Source organism: Leopardus geoffroyi, chromosome C2 (assembly GCF_018350155.1).
Source record: "Leopardus geoffroyi isolate Oge1 chromosome C2, O.geoffroyi_Oge1_pat1.0, whole genome shotgun sequence".
Lineage (NCBI taxonomy): Eukaryota > Metazoa > Chordata > Mammalia > Carnivora > Felidae > Leopardus > Leopardus geoffroyi.
The window spans coordinates 158,896,356-158,908,281 of NC_059333.1; the positions used below are offsets into that span (position 1 = coordinate 158,896,356).

At 38.9% G+C, this 11,926-nt stretch overlaps 1 pseudogene; it reads left to right on the plus strand.

Annotated features, from left to right (window-relative positions):
• The first annotated feature begins 8,262 nt into the window (after positions 1 to 8,262).
• Positions 8,263 to 8,377, plus strand: LOC123576343 (annotated as a pseudogene).
• Positions 8,378 to 11,926: the final 3,549 nt, after the last annotated feature.

Genomic DNA, 11,926 nt, shown 5'->3' on the forward strand with positions numbered 1-11,926 from the left:
TCTCTTACTGACATTTTGGACTGGAAAAGTCACTTTTAGGTTGTCCTGTGCATTATAGGACATTTAGCAGCATCCATGGCTTCTAGATGCCATTTGTTTCAAGCATCCATGGCTTCTAGATGCCCTCAGTTGTTTCAAAAATATCTGTATCTATAGACAGTGCCCCCAGGGGAGAACCCCTACTAAACAAGTTGAGAACCACTGTTATACAGAAAGTGGTATAATATCACTTGAAGGTAGACTCATAAAGATACATACTATAAATCCCAAAGCAATCATTAAAATGACAAAACAAAGTTATAGTTAATAACAAGTTAAAGTTGCATAGAATCATATGCCCACAAATTAGTATATACAAAATTGGTGAAGTCTGAATAAGCTCTGTGGATTGTAACATACAATTTATGTGGTTGTGATGTTGTGCTCTGGTTATGCAAGATGTGACCACTGGGGGAAACTGGGTGAAAGGTACACAGGAACTCACTGTTTGTTTGTTTTTTTTTTTAACTTCCTGTTATCCCCCTCCCCAAAAAAAAGTTCAGCAAAGAAAAGAACTAAATAAGACTGATTGCAATTTAATTCCATCCTATATATGTTATGAGCATATATAATTCTACATTGAAAAAAAGCTATTTGGGAAGGTGGAGTGGCATGGAAGTTTTTTTGTTTGTTTTGGTTTTTGCCTCTCTCATCCCTGAAATGCAGCTAGGTAAACACCAAACCATCTTTCACACCTAGAAAACTGATCTGAGGATTAACACAGTAATCCGCACAACTTGAGCCACAGAACTCAGCAGGTACACAGTATGGAGAGGTGAACTGGGGGAGAGAGAGGCTGTGGAGGGCAGGGAACTATTTTTGCTTGCAGAGAGGAGGGAGATGGGAGAGTACAGGAAAAGCACCCCCTTGAAAGCAGCTGAAGAAAAAGAGTGGAAACACCTGCAAGGGACTGAAAGAAAGGGAGAAAAGAGAAAGGAGAGGGTTTAAATACCGTTAATGACTCTATGAACAGGGGAGTGCAGAGTCTGAAACCCCGCAGCTTGATACCTGGCAGAGCTCCAGTGGGAAGGGCAAATCCCTAGGAGCAGAGTGAGATCTGAGGGGTCCTTGGACCACACAGAGAGAGGCAGCTCCCCTGCTGGGAGGACATTTGGTAGAGACTGTGCAGCCTCCCCACAGGCAAAAGTCTCAGCAGACCCCAGAGTATAGCCATGTTCACTGATGTTGGAACCAGGATGTTGAGGGTGAAGCCTGGTGCCAGATGTGTATTGTGATTTACCATAGTCCCTGAAATGCTGCTGCTACATGATTGCGTGAACTTTTTCAGGGGTGGGTTGGTACCCAGCTGCAGTCTCTAGGTATCTGCAAAGGTGCACTCATGCGAACCTTCCTGGGAGCAGGTCACCACCCGGCCTCAACCAGAGGGTCTGAGTGGGTCAAAGATGCAGGCCCCTCAGAAGTGAGGGGTTTGGAAAGACAGCCCCATCTGAGATAAAACTCAGGAGGGAGGTGCTGCCTGGCAGGCTGACGGCTCGGTCATGGACAGCACAGAAGCAGGCAGTGGATGGAAGCCAGAGACAAAGGAGCGGTGCTTGATTGCCAGTTGGGGAGAGCATGGAGTTCTGACACTAGAGACTGGGTAGCTGGGTGATTCCATTTTCACCCCTTCCATGCATGCGCATACATGCCAACAAATGCCACAACGATCCACCCCAGTAACTACGCAGTGCCATCTAGTGGAGAACGGAGACATTACACCAAGTCCCATCCAGCAGGGCCAACCATGCTCTAGAGGAACACCAGAAATTTCTCTGCCTGCTTAGTTTACAGGCTATAACGTGCTTCATAGTTTGACTTCTAGGGGAAACTGGATATAATTTCAAGAGGAATACCAGAAATTTCTCTGCCTGCTTAGTTTACAGACTATAAAGTGCTTCATAGTTTGACTTCTAGGGGAAACTGGATGTAATTTCAATCGTATTTCATTCTGTTTACTGGTCTACCTATTCAAGTTTTTTCTTTTTCTTTTCTTATCTTATTCTTGAATACAGAAAGAAAAAAACTTCTTATTTTCCGTTTTTATAAAAAAGATTTTTCTTTAATTTTTTCTACTATATTTTTTACTTTTTTGTAATTTTTTTAAATTCTATTTTACTTTCATCACTTATTTTTATTCTATTTTATTGTATTCATTTTTAAATTTTTTCAAACAATTTCACTTCCCTCCTTTTATTCTTTTTTTCTATTCCCTTTTTTCTGTATTCTATCAAACTTCTTTCAACAACCAGACCAAAAAACACCTAGGATCTAGCACCCTTTATTTGATTTTTTGTGTTGTTTATAATTTTTAAATTTTTAGTTATTTTTTTATTTTATTAATTCTTTTTCTTCCTTCAAAATGACAAAACTAAGGAATTCACCCCAAAAGAAAGAACAGGAAGAATGACAGCCAGGGACTTAATCAACACATACAGGCAAGATGTGTGAACCAGAATTTAGAATCATGATAATAAGAATACTAGCTGAGGTTGAAAAAAGCATAGAACCCCTTTCTGCAGAGATAAAAGAAGTAAAATCTAGTCAGGACGAAATTAAAAATGCTATAACTGAGATGCAATCTCAAATGGCTGCCATGGCTGCAAGGATTGATGAAGCAGAGCAGCGAATCAACAATATAGAAGAAAAAATTATGGAGACTAATGAAGTAGAAAAAAAAGAAAGAAAGCAAGGCAAAGGAGGATGATATAAGAATTAGAGAACTCAGTGACTCATTAAAAAGGAATAACATCTGAATCATAGGGGTCCCAGAAGATGAAGAAAGAGAAAAAAGGGTAGAAGGTTTATGTGAGCAAATCATAGCAGAAAATTTTCCTACCTGGGGAAAGATACAGGCATAAAAATCCAGGAAGCACAGAGAACTTCCATTAGATTCAACAAACACTGACCATCAACAAAGCATATCATAGTCAAATTCACAAAGTACACAGACAAGGAAAGAATTATGAAAGCAAAAAGGAAAAAGAGTCCGTAACCTACAAGGAAAGACAGATTGGATTTGCATCATACCTATGCACAGAAACTTGGCAGGCCAGAAAAGAGTGGCAGGATGTATTCAATCTGCTGAATCAGAAAAATATGCAACCAAGAATTCTTTATCCAGCAAGGCTGTCATTCAAAATAGAAGGAGAGATAAAAGTTTCCCAGACAAACAAAAACTGAAGGAGTTCATGACCACTAAACCAGCCCTGCAAGAAATTTTAAGGGGGACTCTCTGAGGGGAGAAAAGATGAAAACAAAACAGAACAAAACAAAACAAAACAGACCAAAAGCAACAAACACTAGAAAGGACCAGAGACCACCAGAAACTCCAACTCTACAGGCAACCTAATAGCAACAAATTAATATCTTTCAGTACTCACTCTAAATGTCAATGAACTAAATGCTCCAATCAAAAGACATAGGGCAGGGGCACCTGCGTGCCTCAGTCGGTTGGGTGTCTGACTTCTGCTCAGGTCATGATCTCGTGGTTTACCAGTTCAAGCTCTGCAGAATCATCTATCATGCTAATGGTTGCCAAAAGAAAGCTGGAGCAGCCATACTCATATCAGGTGATTTAGATTTTATAACTAGATTGAGTAATTACTAGAAATAAACACTGTAACAAGAAATGAAGAAGGGCATTATATCATAATTAAGGGTTTCACCACCAAGAAGATCTAACAATTGTAAACATTTACACTCCAAACGTGGAATAACCCAAATATATAAATCAGTTAATCACAAACATACAGAAATTCATTGATAATAATACCATAATCATAGGGGACTTCAACACCCCACTTACAACAATAGACAGATAATTTAAACAGAAAATCAACAAGGAAACAATGGCTGGACCAGATGGACTTAACAGATACACTCAAAACATTTCATCCTAAAGCAGCAGAATGCACATTCTTCTCACGTGCACATAGAACAGTCTCCAGAATAGATCACATACTGGTAAACAAATCAGCCCTCAACAAGCCCAAAAAGATCAAGATCATACCGTTCATATTTTCAGACCACCATGCCATGAAACTTGAAATCAACCACAAGAAAAAATTTGGGAAGACAACAAATACCTGAAGATTAAAGAACATCCCACTAAAGAATGAATGGGGTAAAAAACAAAACAAAACAAAACAAAACAAAACAAACAAAAAAAAAAAAAACGGATGAGGGTAACCTAGAAGATAAAGAGGAAATTAAACAGTACAAGAGGAAATTAAACCGAAGAAAATAATAATACTACAGCCCCAAACCTCTGGAAGGCAGCAAAGGTAGTCATAAGGGGAAAGTATATAGCAATCCCATAAAAGGGAAGTATATAGGCCTTCCTAAGGAAGGAAGAAAGGTCTGAGATACGCAACCCAACCTTACACCTTAAAGAGCTGGAAAAAGAACAGCAAATAAAACCCAAAACCAGCAGAAGATGGGAAATGAAAGATTAGAGCAGAAATCAATGCTATAGAACCCAAAACAAACCAAAACAAAGAAAAACAAAAACAAAACAAAGAAAGCAAAAAACAAAAACAGTAGAACAGATCAATGAAACCAGGAGCTAGTTCTTTGAAAGAATTAACAAGATTGATAAACTCCTAGCCAGTTTGATCAAAAAGAAAAAGTAAAGGACCCAAATAAAATCAAGAATGAAAGAGGAGAGGTCACAACTAACACTGCTGAAATACAAACAATAATAATAGAATATTATGAGCAATTATACACCAATAAATTGGGCAATCTGGAAGAAATGGATGGATTCCTAGAAACATATAAACTACCAAAACTGAAACAGGAAGAAATAGAAAATTTGAACAGACCCATAACCAGTAAACCAAATTAGTAATCCAAAATCTCCCAAAAAAACAAGTGTCCAGGGCCAGATCGCTTTCTAGGGGAATTCTACCAAATATTTAAGGAAGAGTTAACACCTATTCTTTTGAAGCTGTTCCAAAAAATAGAAATGGAAGGAAAACTTCCAAACCCATTCCATGAAGCCAGCATTACCTTGATTCCAAAACCAAAGACCCCACTAAAAAGGAAAACTATAGAGCAATTTTCCTGATGAACATGAATCCAGAAATCCTCAACAAGATACTAACCAGCCGGATCCAACAATACATTAAGGGGCGCCTGGGTGGCGCAGTCGGTTAAGCGTCCGACTTCAGCCAGGTCACGATCTCGTGGTCCGTGAGTTCGAGCCCCGCGTCGGGCTCTGGGCTGATGGCTCGGAGCCTGGAGCCTGTTTCCGATTCTCTGTCTCCCTCTCTCTCTGCCCCTCCCCCGTTCATGCTCTGTCTCTCTCTGTCCCCAAAAAAATAAATAAACGTTGAAAAAAAAAAAAAAAGAATTACTCACCATGACCAAGTGGGATTTATACCTGGGATGCAGGGCTGGTTCAACATCTGCAAAACAATCAATGTGATACATCACATCAATAAAAGAAAGGACAAGAACCACATGATCCTCTCAATAGATGCAGAGAAAGCATTTGACAAAATACAGCATCCTTTCTTGATAAAAACCCTCAAGAAAGTAGGGATAGAAGGATCATACCTCGAGATAATAAAAGCCATATATGAAAGACCCAACGCTAATATCATCCTCAATGGGGAAAAACTGGGAGCTTTCACCTTAAGGTCAGGAACACGACAGGGATGTCCACTCTCACCATTGTTATTTAACATAGTATTGGAAGTCCTAGCCTCAGCAATCAGACAACACAAAGAAATAAAAGGCATCCAAACCAGTCAGGAGGAGGTCAAACTTCCACTCTTCGCAGATGACATGATACTCTATATGGAAAACCCAAAAGATTCCACCAAAAATCTGTTAGAGCTGATCCATGAATTCAACAGTTGCAGGATATAAAATCAATGCACAGAGGTCAGTTGCATTCCTATATATCAATAATGAAGTCACAGAGAAATCAAGGAATTGATCTCATTTACAATTGCACCCAAACCCATAAAATACCTAGGAATAAGCCTAACCAAAGAGGTGAAAAATCTATACACTGGAAACTATAGAAAGTGTATGAAAGAAATTGAAGAAGACACACAAAAAATGGAAAAATATTCCAAAGTCATGAAATGGAAGAACAATATTGTTAAAATGTCGATACTACCCAAAGCAATCTACATATTCAAGGCAATCCCTATCAAAATAACACCAGCATTCTTCACAGAGCTAGAACTAACAATCCTGAAATTTGTATGGAACCAGAAAAGACCCCGAAGAGCCAAAGCAATCCAGAAAAAGAAAACCAAAGCTGGAGACATCACAATCCCAGACTTCAAGATGTGTTACAAAGCTGTAATCATCAAGACAGTATGGTACTGGCACAAGAACAGACATTCAAATCAGTGGAACAGAATATAGAACCTAGAAATGGACGCAGAAAAGTATGGCCAACTAATCTTTGACAAAGCAGGAAAGAATATCCAATGGAATGAAAACAATCTCTTCAGCAAATCGTGCTGGGAAAACTGGACAGCGACAAGCAGAAAAATGAACCTGGGCCATTTTCTTACACCATACACAAAAATAAACTCAAAATGGATGAAAGACCTAAATGTAAGACAGGAAGCCATCAAAATCCTAGAGGAGAAAGCAGGCAAAAACCACTTTGGCCTCAGCTGCAGCGACTTCTTACTGAACACATCTCCAGAGGCAAAGGAAACAAAAGCAAAAATGAACTATTGAGATCTCATCAAGATAAAAAGCTTCTGCACAGTGAAGGAAACAGTCAGCAAAACTAAAAGGCAACCGATGGAATGGGAGAAGATATTTGCAAATGACATATCAGATAAAGGGTTAGTATACAAAATCTAGAAAGAACTTAGCAAACTCAACACCCAAAAACCAAATTAACCCAGTGTAGAATTGGGCAAAAGACACGAATAGACACTTCTCCAAACAAAGCATCCAGTAGGTGAACAGACACATGAAAAAATGCTCAACATCAGGGAAATACAAATTAAAACATCACTCATCATCAGGGAAATACAAATTAAAACCACAATGAGATACCACCTGATACAAGTCAGTATGGCTAAAATTAACAACTCAGGCAGCAACAGATGTTGGTGAGGATGCAGAGAAAGAGGATCTCTTTAAACTGCTGGTGGGAATGCAAACTGGTGCAGCCACTGGGAAACAGCGTGGAGATTGCTCAAAAACTTAAAAATAAAACTAACCTATGACCCAGCAATTGCACAAGTATTTATTTATCCCAGGGATATAGATGTGCTGTTTCAAAGGGGCACATGCACCACAATGTTTATAGCAGCACTATCAACAATAGCCAAAGTATGGGAAGATCCCAAATGTCCATCAACAGATGAATGGTTAAAGAAGATGTGGTATATGTATATACAATGAAGTATTACTCGGGAATCAAAAAGAATGAAATCTTGCCATTTGCAACTACATGGATGGAACTAGAAGGTATTATGCTAAGTGAAATCAGTCTGTCATTGAAAGATAAATATCACATGACTTCACTCATATGAGGACTTTAAGATACAAAACAGATGAACATAAGGGAAGGGAAGCAAAAATAATATAAAATCAAGGAGGGGGACAAAGTGTAAGAGACTCTTAAATACAGAGAGAACAGATGGGCAGATGGGCTAAATAGATAAGGGGCATTAAGGAAGACACTTATTGGGATGAGCACTGGGTGTTATACATAGGCGATAAATCACTGGAATCTACTCCTGAAATTATTATTGCACTGTATGCTAACTAACTTGGATGTAAATTAAAAAATAAATGAATACATACATAGAATTAACCACAAAAAATGCTATTTGGTAATGGAAAGTTTTTGGTATCTATAGTGGTCATTTGGGGTGCCTGGGTGGCTCAGTCGGTTAAGCGTCCGACTTTGACTCAGGTCATGATTTGGAGGTCCGTGAGTTTGAGTCCCATATTGGGCTCTGTGTTGACAGCTCGGAGCCTGGAGTCTGGTTTGGATCCTGTGTCTCCCTCTCTCTGCCCCTCCCTTACTCAAGCTCTGGCTCTCTCTCTCAAAAATAAGTAAACATTAAAAAATTATAAAATAAAGTGCTCATAAAGATTATTCCATATTACATTCCATATTAATTATTCCATATTACATTCCATATTAATTATTCCATTATTACATTATTCCATGTAAATCCAAAACAAGTTAATGAAGTTAGTTTTTTCCATGCTATCATAATGAGTTAATAAAGCTTTGCGCAGTGGCAGTATCGTAGCCAATGAGGTTTATCCGAGGCGCGATTATTGCTAATTGAAAACTTTTCCCATAATGAGTTAATAAAATGTATGGTTTATACACAAATAGGTCATTTCCTAATGAAAAGGGGTCAGTCAGTTCATCAAGAAGACATGATCTTAAACACTTATACACCTAAAAACAGTTTTAACATACATGAAGTGAAAACTGATCCAGCTGTAAGTAGAAATAGGCAAACCCACATGCATAGTTGATTTCAATACATCTCTCTCAATAGATGATTGAATAAGTAGAGAGAAAACAAGGATAAAGAAAATTTGAGCAATACTACCAACCAAGTGACCAACAGACACTTAAAGAACACTCTAGCCAGCAACAACAGAACATACCACAATGGAATTAAAATTGAATCAATAATAGAAAGACCCCTGTAAATCCTCAAATATTGAAACTAAACACACTTTTTTTAAAATTTTTTTTTAACGTTTATTTATTTTTGAGACAGAGAGAGACAGCATGAACAGAGGAGGGTCAGAGAGAGGGAGACACAGAATCTGAAACAGGCTCCAGGCTCTGAGCTGTCAGCACAGAGCCCGACGTGGGGCTCGAACTCACGGACCGCGAGATCATGACCTGAGCCGTAGTCAGCTGCTTAACCGACTGAGCCACCCAGGTGCCCCAAAACACACTTTTAAATAAAAAATGAAATCTTTATTTCAAACATAATATAAAAAGTATATTAGAAAGTATTTTGAATTGACTCAGAAAATCAAAATTTATGGAGAGTTGTTAAAGCAGTATTTAGAGGGAAATTATAGCACTAAATGTGTATATTAGAAAGGAGGAGGGGTGCCTGGGTGGCCCAGTCGGTTAAGCATCCAACTTTGGCTCAGGTCATGATCTCTCGGTCCATGAGTTCGAGCCCCGCGTCGGGCTCTGCTGACAGTCACAGCCTGGAGCCTGTTGCAGATTCTGTATCTCCCTCTCTCTCTGACCCTCCCCCATTCATGCTCTGTCTCTGTCTCAAAAATAAATCAACGTTAAAATTTTTTTTTTTTAAAAAGAGGAAAGTTTAAGAAACTAGAATCAGAAGAGCAAATGAGGGTCAAAATAGGAAGAAATGAAATAATATGGTCAAAGTGGAAAACTAGAAAACAAACAGGAAAAGTATAGAGAAAATCAATGAAACCCAAAGTGGTTATTTTAGTTTAGTTTAGTTTAGTTTATTCATTTTGAGAGAGAGAGAGAGCATGCAAAGAGGGGAGGGGCAGAGAGAGAGGAGAGAGCAGCAAAATCCTAAGCAGTTTCTGTGCACTGTCAGTGCAGAGCCCAATGCAGGGCTGGATCTCACAACCATGATATCATGACCTGAGCCAAAATCAAAAGTCAGATGCTTAACTAACTGAGCCACCCAGGTGGCCTCCAAAGTAGTTATTTCAGAAATATCAATAAAATTTATAAGACTTAGTAAAGATGAAAAGAAGACAGAAAGTACCTACATCAGGATTGAATGAGATGATGTTAATTAGATGAGATTCCACATCAATTAAAGGGATAAACTGTTGTGATGGTTAACTTTATATTGAACCTGACTAGGCTAAGAGATACCAGATAGTTGATAAGATATTATTTCTGGGTGTGTCTGTGAAGTTATTTCTAGAAGAGTTTATAATTTGAATTGGTAAACTCTGGGAGTTTGTTTGATTGACTGGCTGAAACACAAACCAAAAGATAGCCCCCTGGGAGTGAATTGGAAATTCCCAATCTCCCTTTGTTTAATTTAGAGAAAGGATTTTTTTTTTTTTAAATGTAGGCTCCAACTCCACATGGAACCCAATGTGGGGCTGGAACTCACAACCCTGAGATCAAGACATGAGCTGATATCAAGAGTTGGATGCTTGGGGCGCCTGGGTGGCTCAGTTGGTTAAGCGTCTGACTTCTGCTTGGGGTCATGATTTCACCACGTCAGGCTCTGGGCTGACAGCAAGAACCCTGTTTCGGATCCTCTGTCTCCCTCTCTGTGTGCCCCTCCACTGCGCGCTCTCTCTCTCTCTCTCTCTCATGTGCACGTGCACTCTTTCAAAAATAAACATTAAAAAAAAAACCCAAAACAAAACAAAAACGAGTTGGATACTTAACTGACTGAGGTGCCACTAGAGGAAAGGAATTTAAAGGCTTAGAGAGATTGCAATGTTCAGAGTGAATTTTTCATTTAAGATGTACTCACTGTAAGGGTTAAATTGTAGTGTAGGGCTAACCTGTAGCCTTGAGAAATAACAGCTTTGTTTTGACACCGTAGGCTAAGAGATAACAGCCTTGTTTTAAAAGTGGCACCAGAGGCAGGGTCAAGGAGGTCAACTGGTTGCTGTGGCAGAACTGTTTCCACCCCCATCTGGGAACTATTTCTTTGTTCTGTTCCCAGGTGATGACAAGATGATGTGGTTGACTATAAAAACTCCATACCCGGCTGTTCGAGGCCACACTCTGATCAAGAGCGTCGGCCCGATTGGTCGGCCTTGCCTTTCGTTGCAATAAACTTTGCTGTGACTGTCACTGGTGCCGTAGCATTCTGTTTCAGGACTTGTGTGGATGCAACACTTACCCACCCTGGGAGGATCCACAAGACATACTTGCTGTCTTTCAGCTTCTTTAAAAGACATAAAATTACATAAGGGTATAATTATAATAATAATAGCACAAAAATGGGGGAAAGAAAAGAGAGATATGCAGGAACTACACAGTTTTGTATCTCACTGGAAGTTAGTATAAATCTGAATTAGATTCTCATCACTTAAGATATACATTAAGAACAAGAACTAAGTAATAATGTAAAAAATACAGTGAAAAAAATCATTAAAGGAATTAACATATTATATTACAATATTCACTTAATGCAAAAGAAAGAAGTAAAGGAGGACAAGGCATGAGATGTATGAAAAACAAAAGGTAAATGGCAAACATAAATCAAACTACACCAATAATCACATTAAATGTGAATGGGTTAAGAAATCAAATAAAAAGCAGAGATGCTCAGACCGGATAAAGAAACAACATACAACTATATATTTCTATAGGAGACACACTTTAGTTTCAAAGATACAAATAGATCAAAAGTAAAAGGATGGGGTGCCTGGGTGGCACAGCTGGTTAAGTGTCTGACTCTTGATTTCAGCCCAGGTCATGATCTCATGGTTGGTGGGATTGAGCCCTCAGTCAGGCTCCGCACTAGTAGCACAGAGCCTGCTTGGGATTCTCTCTCTTCCTCTCTCTGTCTTCCCCTCCCCTGCTCACACTCTCTCTCTCAAAGTAAATAAATAAACATTTTTTTAAAGTAAAAGGATAGAAAAAGATATATCATGCAAACAGCAACCATAACAAAGCTGGAATGGTTATACTAATATCAGACAAAATAGATTTTGAAACAGGAAAAAAGTCATTAGCGATAAAGAGGTACATCTCATAATGATATGAAATGGGATGAGTTAATCCATCAGGAAGATGAAACGATTATATATGCATCTAATCAAACACCCCCAGGGATGCCTGGGTGGCCAAGTTGGTTGGGCATCTGACTCTTGGTTTTGACTCAGTCTATAATCTCACAGTTGATGAGTTCAAGCCCTGCATCGGGCTCTGTGCTGACAGTGTGGGCCTACT